Genomic DNA, 12752 nt, shown 5'->3' on the forward strand with positions numbered 1-12752 from the left:
TTAAAGGATAAGCACATTTTAAATCTTGATTAAAACCACCAAATTTCCCTCCAAAAAGGCTCTACCATTTCATACTCCCACAAAACATATATGAGTGCTCATTTACCCACACTGTGCTTATTAATTTTTAGGAAGTTGCCAAACTCATGAATGAAAAAACATTATTGTGTTTTAGTTTATATTTCTTTAATTTTTAGAAAATATAACTCCTAAATGTATGCTTCAGTTATGACCTCCAAACTTATACTGTAAATCAACTGCCTACTCAAATGCCTGACAACTCTAATTTAATTTAATCAAAATCCTAAATTGGAGGAATTTTTAAAAGGTAGAACTAAAATATGGACAACCATAACATTTAAGATAGGAGAGCGTTAACATGTCCAAACTGACCTGATCTTATTCTCAAACCTGCTCAACCTATGCATTATCCAGTCTCTGAAAATGGCAACTCCATTCTTCCAATTGCTCAGACCAAAAACCTGGAACCATCCTGGACTCCACCCTTTCTGTCACACCCACAGATTCAGACACTTCTCACTACCTCCACCAATACCACCCTGGTTTAAACCACTATCATCTTTTGACTGCATTATTGTTCCAGCTTCCTACATGATCTTCCTGATCCCATGCTAACCGTCCCCAACCCCAGTCTATTCCAAGTATAACAGCAAGAGTGTTTCTTTAAAAAACACGATTCAGATCACAGCAATCCTCTGCTCAAAAACCCCCAATGCCTTTCCATCTCATTTTAAATAAAAGGTAAAGTATTTTCAGTGGCTTGCAAGGTCCCCACTGTCTGGCCTCTGCTGACTCTCTGGAACTCATCTTTCTCATGCTCACTCAACTTCAGCTGCTTGGCCTTTTTGCTGAATGTGGACCACTCTAGGAAAGACACCTATTTCTGGCCTTTACCCCTACTCACAAGGCTGTTCCACCAGATATCTTCCTTCATGCCTCATCCTCACACTTCAGTCCTTTTCTGCTCAAATGTCATATAATCAGAGATCCTCTCTACCTATCCTTGCTAAGGTAGCACACCCTTCAGCACCCTCTATCCCCCTACTTTGCTTATTTATTTTGTTATAATGCACTTTTCACCACTAGTATGTATCTTAATTTTCGCTATTTGTCTAAACCCACCAGAATGTAAATTCCAAGAAGGTGAGAATTTTGTATATATCATTCACGACAGAATCCTGAGCACCTATTACAGTGCTTGGCATGTAGTAGCTGCTCATTAAATACTTGTTGAAAAAATGAATGACCAAGATTAAGCATTAGTGAGGATGACCATTTGTAGTGCTTCGTCTGTGAACTGCCATTTCATGTCCTTTGCCTGTTTTTCCACCGAAGTTCTTTTTTATTTCTTACTGATTTTTGTAGGAGACCTTTAGAGAAAGTGGATTTGTTTTTTTTTTGTTTTTGTTTTTTTTTTTTTTTGAGACGGAGTCTCGCTCTGTCGCCTGGGCTGGAGTGCAGTGGCCGGATCTCAGCTCACTGCAAGCTCCGCCTCCCGGGTTTACGCCATTCTCCTGCCTCAGCCTCCCGAGTAGCTGGGACTACAGGCGCCCGCCACCTCGCCCGGCTAGTTTTTTGTATTTTTTAGTAGAGACGGGGTTTCACCGTGTTAGCCAGGATGGTCTCGATCTCCTGACCTCGTGATCCGTCCGTCTCAGCCTCCCAAAGTGCTGGGATTACAGGTTTGAGCCACCGCGCCTGGCGAGAAAGTGGATATTAATGCTTTGTTACCTGTTATAAATATTTTCTTTTTGTCACTTGCCTTTTTATTTTGTTTTTACTTTTGTCTGTTGTAATGATTAATTTTCTGTGTCAGTGTGACTAGGTTAAGGGATACCCAGATAGCTCATAAAACATTGATCCTGGGTGTGTCTTTGAGGGTGTTTCTAGAAGATAGTAGCATTTGAGTCAGTAGATTCAGTAAAGAAGATGCACCCTCACCCTCATCATCCAATCCATCGAGGGTCCAGAGAGAACAAACAAGTGGAGTAAGGGAAAATTCACTCTGTCTTCTTGAGCTGGAACATCCGTCTTCTCCTGCCCTTGGACATCAGAGCTTCTGGTTCTCAGGACTTTGGATTCAGCCTGAATCACACCACCATCTCTTCTGTTTCTCCAGCTTGCAGATGGCAGATCGTGGAACTTCTCGGCTTCCATAATCATGTGAGCCAATTCCCATAATAAATTCCCTATTCTCTATTTCTATCTATCTATCTATCTATCTATCTATCTATCTATCTCTATCTATCTGTCTATCTAGCTATCTATCTATATCCTATTGTTCCTGTTTCTCTGGAGAACCCTAATATAGCTGTGCAGCTATTTTATGATTTTTATCTGTTCCAGCTTGGCTTTTTTTTTTATTTATAACTTCTGGTGTTCATGGAAAGCTTAACACAGTATTCCCTACCCCAAAGTTACAAATATATGCTCTCATATTTTCAAGTACTTACATAGGTTTAGAGATGTTTGTTTTCCTCAAGCTTTTATAAAATCTTAGTTTTTTAAAAAAAAATCTTAGCTTTTTTTTTTTCCATTAGATATATGGTGTCAAGCAGAGCTCTAAGTTTATTTTGCACTTCTATCTTCTACATCTGTATGCTTGTGACCCTTAGGAAAACGTACGTGGGACCCACAGACATAACTGGGCAGCAAGCACTGAGTTCATCATTCCTATAATGGACCTTCCTATCAATTGGTGTGGTGGGAAAAAGTAAAATACCTTTGCCCACCACCACCCCCTTCTGGAGCCAGATGAGAAACCAAGGGATTAGGGAGCAAAGGTACCATTAGTTCCTTCATTCTCAGTCAATGTTGAAAAGCTTTTCTGGACGGAGGAGGGGCAAATGCATTCTTAGCATAACATATACTTGCAATAGTTTGGATGTGGTGTGTCCCTGCCAAAACTCATATTGACATTTGATCTCCAGTGTGTTAGGAGGTGGGGCCTGGTGGGAGCTGTCGGGGTCATGAGGGTGAATGAATCCCTTATGAAGAGATTAAGACCCTCCTGTGGAGGTGAGGGTGAGTTCTTCCTCTCACAGGAATGAATTAGTTCGTGTGAAAGTGGGTAGCTAATGTGAAATGTGATCTACAAATTGTATCACTCTGGTTCAGAGCTCTAAAATGGAGTTGGAAAGCCATTCTCAGAAGGACTACCTATACAACCTGCAACCTTGCAAAACAGGAACTTGCCTTGAACTTTGAACTGGGCTAAACCACCACAACAGCATCCTGGAAAACGGCTGAATTTTGCCAGTGCTGCAACTCCTGAACAGTGACAACTAATGAACTGTAGGCTCATTTACAAAGCCAGCCACCTCCACCAATGATATTTATTTCAAAACAACTTCTGTAATCACCCTGAGCATCCTTTTAAATATTGCTACTCTGCTTCCTCCCTCTGGCAGATAATTTGGCTTCTAGCTGAATTTGTGACTCCCAAATTGCAATTCCTAAGGCCTAATAAATGCTTTGTCTTGCTGTGTTGCAGTCGGTTCTTTTGCCTCTTCTTGGTTGACGTTAAATGGTGTCAGAAGTGGGATATGATGTTACTCTCTTACTGTGCATTCTGGTACTGCCACAGATTTGAGCACTGTACCTGCAGGAACTCCTTGTGTTCCATCACCTCCCTGACAGCTCCATACTCTGTTAGTGAGTCCCCTCTTTTCCCTGACCCTCCCAACTTGGTTTGAGGTTCATATCTTTATTGGGTGTTCTTCGTTGCCAGGTGTCCACAAAGGAAATTTTCCCCTTGTGGTGAGTATTCATGAGGGCTTTTGCTTCTAAGAGTATAGGTGCTGAGTCACCCCTTTCTGGGAATCTGTCGGTTTTTTGGTGCAAAAATTATAGTGCTTCATCTTGTGAATTTCTTTTTTGATGGACAAATATAACTGAAAGTGATCTGGAATTACAATGGCCAACCTGGTGATCTTTTGAATTTCTACAATGCATTTTCTTCCGCAAATAGGAGGGCTAAAAGAAATGACCAAATAGCCTAAATAGGATGTCTGCTTTAATTTGGTACCTTGAGGCATCTAAAAGATTCTAGGAATCCAAACTAGTGTCTGTAAAAGATAACAATGCTAAATTAATTCAAAGACTAAATTAGAAAAAACCCAGAAGCTTCTAAAAATGAAACAAATCTGGAAACGAGCACTCCTCTATTTGTCTTTGTCTTATGTCTCTTTCCCCTCCTAGCCCTAGCTATTCCATTTCACTGTCATCCTTAGCACCCTCTTTGCTTATATGGTAAAAACTTATTCTAAACCTGAGCAATTCCTCCTGGGCTTTCCATAAAGAGATTTATTGGATTGAGTCACTATTGGAATAAATATACCATTGGAAATTCTAATCATCAGTGGCCAAAAGATGGATCCTTTTAGACATCTTTCATTCTAAACAATTACCTTAGTTGTATATATGGGAGGATCAAATTTCTTTTAAAGGACATATAATAGTGTCATGCCTAGCCTTAGAAATTTTCTTGACTAAATTAAAGGGCAATCCTAAATGAAAGTTAAAATCTTTTGTATGCTCAAACTGTCTGCTTTGGAGCCCATGCAGGATTTACTTCCCCATCCCCACCACCCCCAAAAAAACACTTTACCCTATGGTCTAGGGCTGGGATTTGATGCTCTCACTGCCAGGTCCCAGGTTCGATTCCCAGTCAAGGAATCAGTCTCTGCTGATTAAATGCAAGAAAAGAAACATTTATTGAAAAATTGATTTGATATTTATGTGACTCTTAACTTTTTGGGGTATTCATTTGTTATTGATCCTCTTCCATCCGATGAACTTCTTTTGAGTTCTTGTCTTACCAACTTTCTCTTTTAATCCTTCATCTGTGGGTACATGGGATGGTCAGCTTTTGTGTGTAGACAGTCAGCTGAGAAGCTGAGATGTTAGAGAATATTGCTGGACACAAATGTGGGTTGTATCCCATTTGTGGCTAGCAAAACTGTCCTTTCTTTGAGCTGTCTTCGGGATGGTTCTGAGTCTTGTGAGGAATACTTTGCATTTGGCAATGCCTCATGTGTCCTTGGTTAGGTCATATCCTTGGTTAAAGCTTTTTGGTTCTGGTGAGTCATTTGAATGTCATCTTTGGGGGAAAAAAGTTCAAAAGCCAGTAATATTGACTGTTTGTCCTGGATGAAATCTGGTAAGATATTTGAAAAGATACCCTTTTTATAGGAACACTATAGTCAGAAATTGGCTAAATTAAAAGTGGATGTTCAGGCTATAATATTTTTAAAGGCCTTTCGGCTTTTTCTCGTTTAGATTCTGTTTTTGGGAATTTTTTCAGGCAACTGAAATCCCCTTTTCAATGATATGTTTGGTCCTTCTGTTTGCTCCCTTTCTTGTTGGCATGATTTTTGCTGAGAAAAAAAATGTAAAACTTCATTGGTCTTTCTGGGAAACTTAAAATTGGCTCCACAAATTGGCTCCGCTAGGACTTGTTGTTCCATTTCCTTCCACTTCTCCTCCTTCTTCCTTTTTGTCATCTTCAATTCCACATAACAAAATCTAGAGGAGACTTCTAGCAGCCCTAAAACCCCATTAAAAGGTGCACAGAGAAAGGTGCCACACAACTCTTTTTTAAGATCTTCTGTTTTCCTTGTGGAGCCCCAAGAGTCATGGACAGGTTCCTTTCAGATCTCAAGCTCTGGTCTCTTTTGCATTCAGTTCCCTGATCTCTCTGGCTTTGGGGGGTACCAAGGATTAGTTTATGCTGTGAGAGAAAACCTGACCTATGTGTGTTTGATGACTGGTGGGTCACTAGCAAGGGCTGCAGTTTTGAAGGTGGCTGACAGTGGTTATTTACAATGAATGGTTATTACTGCACAGGCTACTCATGGTTTTTTTTGCATGTTTAAATTTTTTTTTAAAAATGTGGTTTGCACATTTGCAGGCCATGAGAACATTTGCCTCTGAGGGATGACACCTGTGGTGAATGGGCTGATCACAGAGTGGGCTAATGAGTCTTGGGTCTCCCACCACCTTCTGGAAATGTCTTTGCAGCAAAGTACACTGTGGAAGCCTTGCGCAGCCCAGTCCTGTAGTGTTTCTCTATTATGGAGGACAAAGGATTCAGTGTAAAAATGGGATCCTTGATTTTGGGGGATCTGGATGCTCTGCCTTCCAACTGCTCCTGCTTTTCATATACATAAGTGTTAAGCCGTGGAAAGTGCAAATGTTTTGTTGGCCCTATTCTTTAATGGCTCTGCCCTGAGCTCAGTGGTCCAGTTGAAAAACAGAGACTAAATTAGAAGCCACCTATCTAAAAATATTAGTCTCAAAATATGGCTTTCTGGCATTTAACTGGTTATTTTGAAAAGGTTTCTGAATTTTCCTAGGCTCATTTGTATAATCCTATGGTTAATTCCTATTTATTTTGTGTTACATTGGTATCCGTTTTTAATCTTTTTCTAACTAACACACCCAAACTCTTTCTTGAAAATGCTTAAATTCTCTTCCTGTGCTTTGAGATGTAAATTTTCTACCCTCTTTTCTCTAAAACTCAGTAAAAGCTTTGCCCGTGTGGGACAGATAAACTTCAACTTGTTCCATTTACAGAGGCACAATTTAATCCAACTTTCTTTTTAAACTAGTGAATTTCACCTGTCGCGTAACTAATATTTTACAAAGCTATATAATGTTTATATTTTATGTATGCATGTGTACGTGTCTGTTTGTATATTGAATAAATGATTCTAAATTTACTTATAAATAAATGAGTACTTATAAATTAAATAACTAGGCCATATGCTTTTTGAATTCACGTGACTTTAGTAATTTTTAGTAAATAAAGCTAGTTTAAAAATTGTTGGTAAAATAAAATAGAAATGTCTTCAGAATTTTAGATATATTCACCTGAGTCTACCACTCAAACAAATGTATGCCATCTCTACTAGATGTTTTAAGGTCATAAAAATCTTGCTTCTGTGATCATTTAGAGGCTTGCTTGATTTGTCTGTGAGCTAAAGCTGTAATGGGAGGATGATGGACCTCCCTAAAGCCTTGTGCACATCTTTCTGTGAACTTACGTCTTTCATTTTCAGCCTTTAAATACTGGGGTCTAGACAGGTGGCCATGGTGAGGCTGGAAGACATAGGTATGTCCACAGTGCCCTGGACACAAGCTGCAGAGCAGAGCCAAACCCAATATGGTCTCATCCTCCCTGGCCCAGCTGTGCCCCCTGGCCATGCTGGGAAGGGTCAGATCCTTCAAGCATTGTCTTCACAGCTCTGTCCTCTGTCCTGGGCTCTGCACCTGATGTATAACATTAAAATTACTTAACTCCTATGTTTTACTCTAGAAATTTGGATTACCGAAAGTTAAAATTATAGTTAATATATGTAATTAAAACTACTGGATATAAGAGAAACAATTCTGTACACAGACTGCGTAAGAAAAGTAGGATGTGTTTTGGTAAGAAAGTTTATAAGAAAGACAAGTGAATGTGTTTTTTCTTAAAGGAAAAGTAATCTTTGTCTAGTTTAAAGGTGATTTAAAGGTTGTTTTTGTTGAAGGAATAAAAAAGAAAGATATAACTGAATGGATATAGAAAGTTGAGGAAAGAGAAAGAATGAAAAAAACTTGTAAGAGTTTATAAAAGTGTTGTGGAAATCTTATCTTATGTGGTCAGTCTAAGATTGGATGAATTTGTTTATAGGATTTTAGTAAAATTAGCTTTAGTATTAATAATACACCAATGCAAAGGTAGAATTTGATTTTCTCTTTTGAACAATATTTTTGTTTAGTAATAATAAACAGTAATAGCCTGGTTCAACTTTTGAGTAAATTGCAAAAAAGAGAGGAGTTTGCCTCGTGCTGTCTTTATTAGGTCATTTGATTATTTAGAAAACTGTTTTCTGTCAAAGAGTAAAAGTTTTTAGCTTTGTGAAGCCTTTTAATTATCACTCTGGCTAAATGAATGACTGTTATTTTACAGTGATCTGTGATCTTATTCTGATATCAAGTGTTTTAAATCTTTGATATTTGACAAACTTCCCAAAATGAAATTTAAAATTCTAAATTAAGTCTTTTTGACTTTAAACAAACTTTTAGACATTTTTAAAAGATCCTCTGAGAAAGAGTTCAATACCAGCCTGGCCAAAATGGTGAAACCCTGTCTCTACTAAAAAATACAAAAATTAGCTGGGCGTGGTGGCACGCGCCTGTAGTCCCAGCTACTCGGGAGGCTGAGGCAGGAGAATCTCTGGAACCCGAGAGGCAGAGGTTGCAGTGAGCCAAGATCGTACCACTTCACTCCAGCCTGAGCAGCAGAGCAAGACTCCGACTCAAAAAAAAAAAAAAAAAGGCCTCTGAGAGTTCAAGAAAACATATTAGGCTTATTTCATATGTTAAAATCAAGTGGAAATCATTGTCCAATAAGAAATGGTGTTTAACTTTGAGTTCTGTTTGTAGGGATGTTATTAATATGTGTTCCAAAATTGTGTGACATTCAAAAAATCTGATATGTCCTAGTAAATTGCTATATTCTGACGCTCTTTTTCTAAAAGGTCTTTGCAAATCTTAAAGTGTTGTGTCTTCAAGGAGGTTCATGGAAGATGGTCTGACAGATACTCTGAAATACAAAACTCTGCTTATGACATTGAAATTATTCAACTGTACTGGGTAAAATTTTTTTTAAAACTCTAATTTTAAAAGTTGCATTCATAAAATTGGTAACCCAACATTAAGCAGAACAAGAATTAATTACATGAGACTAAACTGATGAAGGACTGAAATGATTTTTATGACTTGTTGCTAGAACTATTGCTAAATGTTTTTATGGTTTTGTTTTCCAGAGTTAAGAAATATTTTTTCCCTCTTACGCTATTTTTACCTTATATCAATGGGTAATGTATACTTTTGTGAACAAAATTGAGACATTTACCTTTCTCTTTACCTGATTTATCTAGAATCTACACATTATTCATGAGTATTTTTATTTTATGGCAATACAGTTGTCTGCCTAAGTTCAATAAGAATCTGTTTTCTTCTGTGACAGGATACAATTGAGACACTGGTTATTTTACCAAGGTTTTGACTGGAATATCATATTTTTTAATGTGACCAGACTGCTTTGAGAAATTGAGATTGACTTTAAAGCCAATGGATGTGGAAAAAGACTGGCCTGGTACCTTGTCTGCACGTTCCCCTACAGGGTTCCTGACCTTTCAGTATTTAAAGAATGTCACTTTCTAATAGGTCCAGAAACCTCAAGGCATTTTGACGACTCTAACAAGAGAAGAATTCAGCTGGGTGTGGTGGCTCATGCCTGTAATCCCAGCACTTTGGGAGGCTAAGGTTGGTGAATTGCTTGAGCCCAGGAGTTTGAGACCAGCCTAGGCAACATGGCGAAACCCTGTCTCTACAAAAGATTACAAAAATTAGCTAGGTGTGGTGGCATGCACCTGTGAACCCAGCTACTCTGGAGGCTGAGGTGGGAGAATCACCTGAGCCAGGGAGGTCAAGGCTACAGTGAGCTGTGATCTTGCCACTCTAGCCTGGGTAACTGGATGAGTGAGACCCTATCTCAAAAAAAAGACTGGGTGACTGGGTGAGTGAGACCCTATCTCAAAAAAGTGTTAAAAAAAGAGAAAAAAAAAAAAAAAAAAGAGTGTAAAGACTGGGTGACTGGGTGAGTGAGACCCTATCTCAAAAAAGTATTTAAAAAAGAGAATTCACCCAATTCATACAAGTATTACAAGCACAAGTCCGATGGTGAATCCTTAGCTTGGCTTCCTACACTTAAGCTTTTAAAAATCAAATCTGGTATTTCCTATTTTTTAAAGTTTTGGGAGTAGGAAGGAAGAGCCTCCTGGGAAGGTGAGAATGAGAAATAAAAAAAAAAAAGAGAATGAGAAATAGGTATAGTTTTGGATGTGAAAAAGGTCCAAAAGCCCATTTCTTGCATAAAGCCATAAATAGAAAAGGGGAGAGAGACCACAGTGTGTTTGGAGAACTCAAGTAGTTAAATTTAAGGTGCTACAAAACAGTAGCAAAAGAAGTGGGTCGAGACTTTGTAAGCAAAAGCCAGATTGTAAAGGACCTTATATTAATATATCATGACCAAGCAGTGGGAAGAGCTCTGTTATCAATGCAATGTTGTGGGATAAAGTTCTCACTAGTGGGATTGGCCATATAACCAACTGCTTCCTAAGTGTTGAAGGAACCGATGGAGATAAAGCCTATCTTATGACAGAAGGATCAGATGAAAAAAAGAGTGTAAAGACAGTTAATCAACTGGCCCATGCCCTTCACATGGACAAAAACTTGAAAGCTCGCTGTCTTGTACATGTGTTTTGGCCAAAAGCAAAATGTGCCCTCTTGAGAGATTACCTGGTGTTAGTAGACAGTCCAGGCACAGATGTTACTACAGAGCTGGATAGCTGGATTGATAAGTTTTGCGTAGATGCTGATGTCTTCGTTTTGGTTGCCAATTCTGAATCAACACTAATGAATACAGAAAAACATTTTTTCACAACGTGAATGAGTGGCTTTCCAAGCCTAATATTTTCATTCTCAATAATCGTTGGGATACCTCTGCATCAGAGCCAGAATATATGGAAGATGTGGGGCACGTGCCAAAGGATTTCAGGCAAGATTACAGGAATTTCAGAATTTTGAACAAATCTTTGAGGAGTGTATCTTACAGTCAGCAGTGAAAACAAAGTTTGAACAGCACACTATCAGAGCTAAACGGATACTAGCTATCTATTTTTGTGAATAATATTATCTATGTTTGTGAAAAAACATAATGGATTCAATAAACATGGCAGCTGAATAGAAAAGGCATTATGCAGCAGAAGAGAGGGAAGACCAAATTGATAGACTGGACTTTATCTGAAACCAGATGAACCTTTTAACACTGGATGCTAAGAAAAAAACCAAGGAGGTCACTGAGGAGGTGGCAAACAAAGTTTCATGTGCAATGACAGATGAAATTTGTTGACTGTCTGTTTTGGTTGATGAATTTTGTTCAGAGTTTCATCCTACTCCAGATGTATTAAAAATATATAAAAGTGAATTAAGCATATAGAGGATGGTATGGGAAGAAATTTGGCTGATCAATGCACCAATGAAGTAAACACCTTAGTGCTTCAGTTCCAGCAAGAAATTATTGAAAATTTGAAGCCATTACCTCCAGCTGGTATACAGGATAAACTACATCCAGTGATCCCTTGCAAGAAATCTGATCTCAGTTATAATCTAAATTACTATAAGTTATGTTCAGATTTTAAGAAGATATTGTGTTTCATTTTTCCCTGGGCTGGTCTTCCCTTGTACCTCAATTTTTGGGCCCTAGAAATGCTCAAATGGTGCTCCTAGGATTATCAGAGCCTATCTTTCAGCTCCCTAGATCTTTAGCTTCTACTCCCACTGCTCCTACCAGTCCAGCAATGCCAGATAATCATGAGGAAGAACTCATGATTACATTGGTAACAGGATTGGCTTCTCTTACATCTAGAACTTCCATGGGCATCGATATTGTTGGAGGGGTGATTTGGAAAACTATAGGCTGAAAACTCATATCTGTTTCAATAACTATGTATGGAGCTTTGTATCTTTATGAAAGACTGTCCTGGACCACCCATGCCAAGGAGAGAGCCTTTAAACAGCAGTTTGTAAACTTTGCAACTGAAAAACTGAAGATGATTGTTAGCTCATGAGTGCAAACTGCATCTACCAAGTAAAACAACAAATGGCTACCACTTTTGCTCACCTGTGCCAACAAATTGATATTACTCAAAGAAAACTGGAAGAAGAAATTGCTAGATTACCCAAAGGAATAGATCAGTTGGAGAAAATACAAAACAATTTAAAGCTCTTAAGAAATAAAGCTGTTCAACTTGAAAATGAGCTGGAGAATTTTACTAAGCAGTTTCTACCTTCACACAATGAGGAATCCTAACAATAGAGATTGATTTGGGGACCATGATAGGAGGAAATGAAACTTGTAAGATCGGGACAGTTGTTATTTTTATGAAATGACTTCAAATATGAATTTTACTAACTGTACCTAAATAGCAAAGCCCTATGTAGATTCTGGTAATGATCTATCTCAGTGTATTTGTATTTTTGAAGAGTGTTATGTCCTTAGTTTTAATTTTGGGTAAAGAAAAAACTAAAATATGGAATTAGTTACAAGCAACAGTACCAACTTATGTGACCCCTGAGGGGTGGGACTGTGAGCTCTTAATTTGTTTTAGATTCTGAAAAACTCTGCTTCCTGGCATCCAGGAGTTAGAGATTCAGCTTTTCATCTTCTTTCTCAAAACTAATTTTTGATGCTTTCTTTCCTGGGAATAGTCACTTTTTAATTTTATTTAATAAACTGCATTGCTGGAACCACACACAAAAAAGTTTCAGCAAAGCCAACTTAAAAGGAACATATATGACCAATCATTATTTTTGCTATACTTTATGCAAATCAGGCCAAGTATGGTAAGACCAAAAGTTATTTTGCAAATAGCTTGGCCCTACTATGATTCATCTTTGGTAAAAGTGGGGAACTGAAGAGAGAAAAAATATGTTTCAGAAGAAAACTATAGAACATCAGTTATTAGATTCTAACCCTGACCATTATTTTTTTGAGTTTTTATTATTTGCATACAATTTAGACTGAATCTTGAATTATTTCCTGGCTACAGGTCTCCAAACTAACAGTGCCACATTGTTCTTCCATTTTTCCAACTGAAACACACTGAAATTGCTACTAG

The 12752-nt window shown here is 38.1% G+C and overlaps 2 pseudogenes; both read left to right on the plus strand.

Moving 5' to 3' along the window:
* Window positions 1–2990: 2990 nt before the first annotated feature.
* LOC102135816 (mitofusin-1-like) lies at window positions 2991–11214 on the plus strand (annotated as a pseudogene).
* LOC107128495 (mitofusin-1-like) lies at window positions 10942–12415 on the plus strand (annotated as a pseudogene).
* The last annotated feature ends 337 nt before the right edge of the window (window positions 12416–12752 follow it).

This window comes from Macaca fascicularis, chromosome X, assembly GCF_037993035.2.
Source record: "Macaca fascicularis isolate 582-1 chromosome X, T2T-MFA8v1.1".
Classification (NCBI taxonomy): Eukaryota; Metazoa; Chordata; class Mammalia; order Primates; family Cercopithecidae; genus Macaca; species Macaca fascicularis.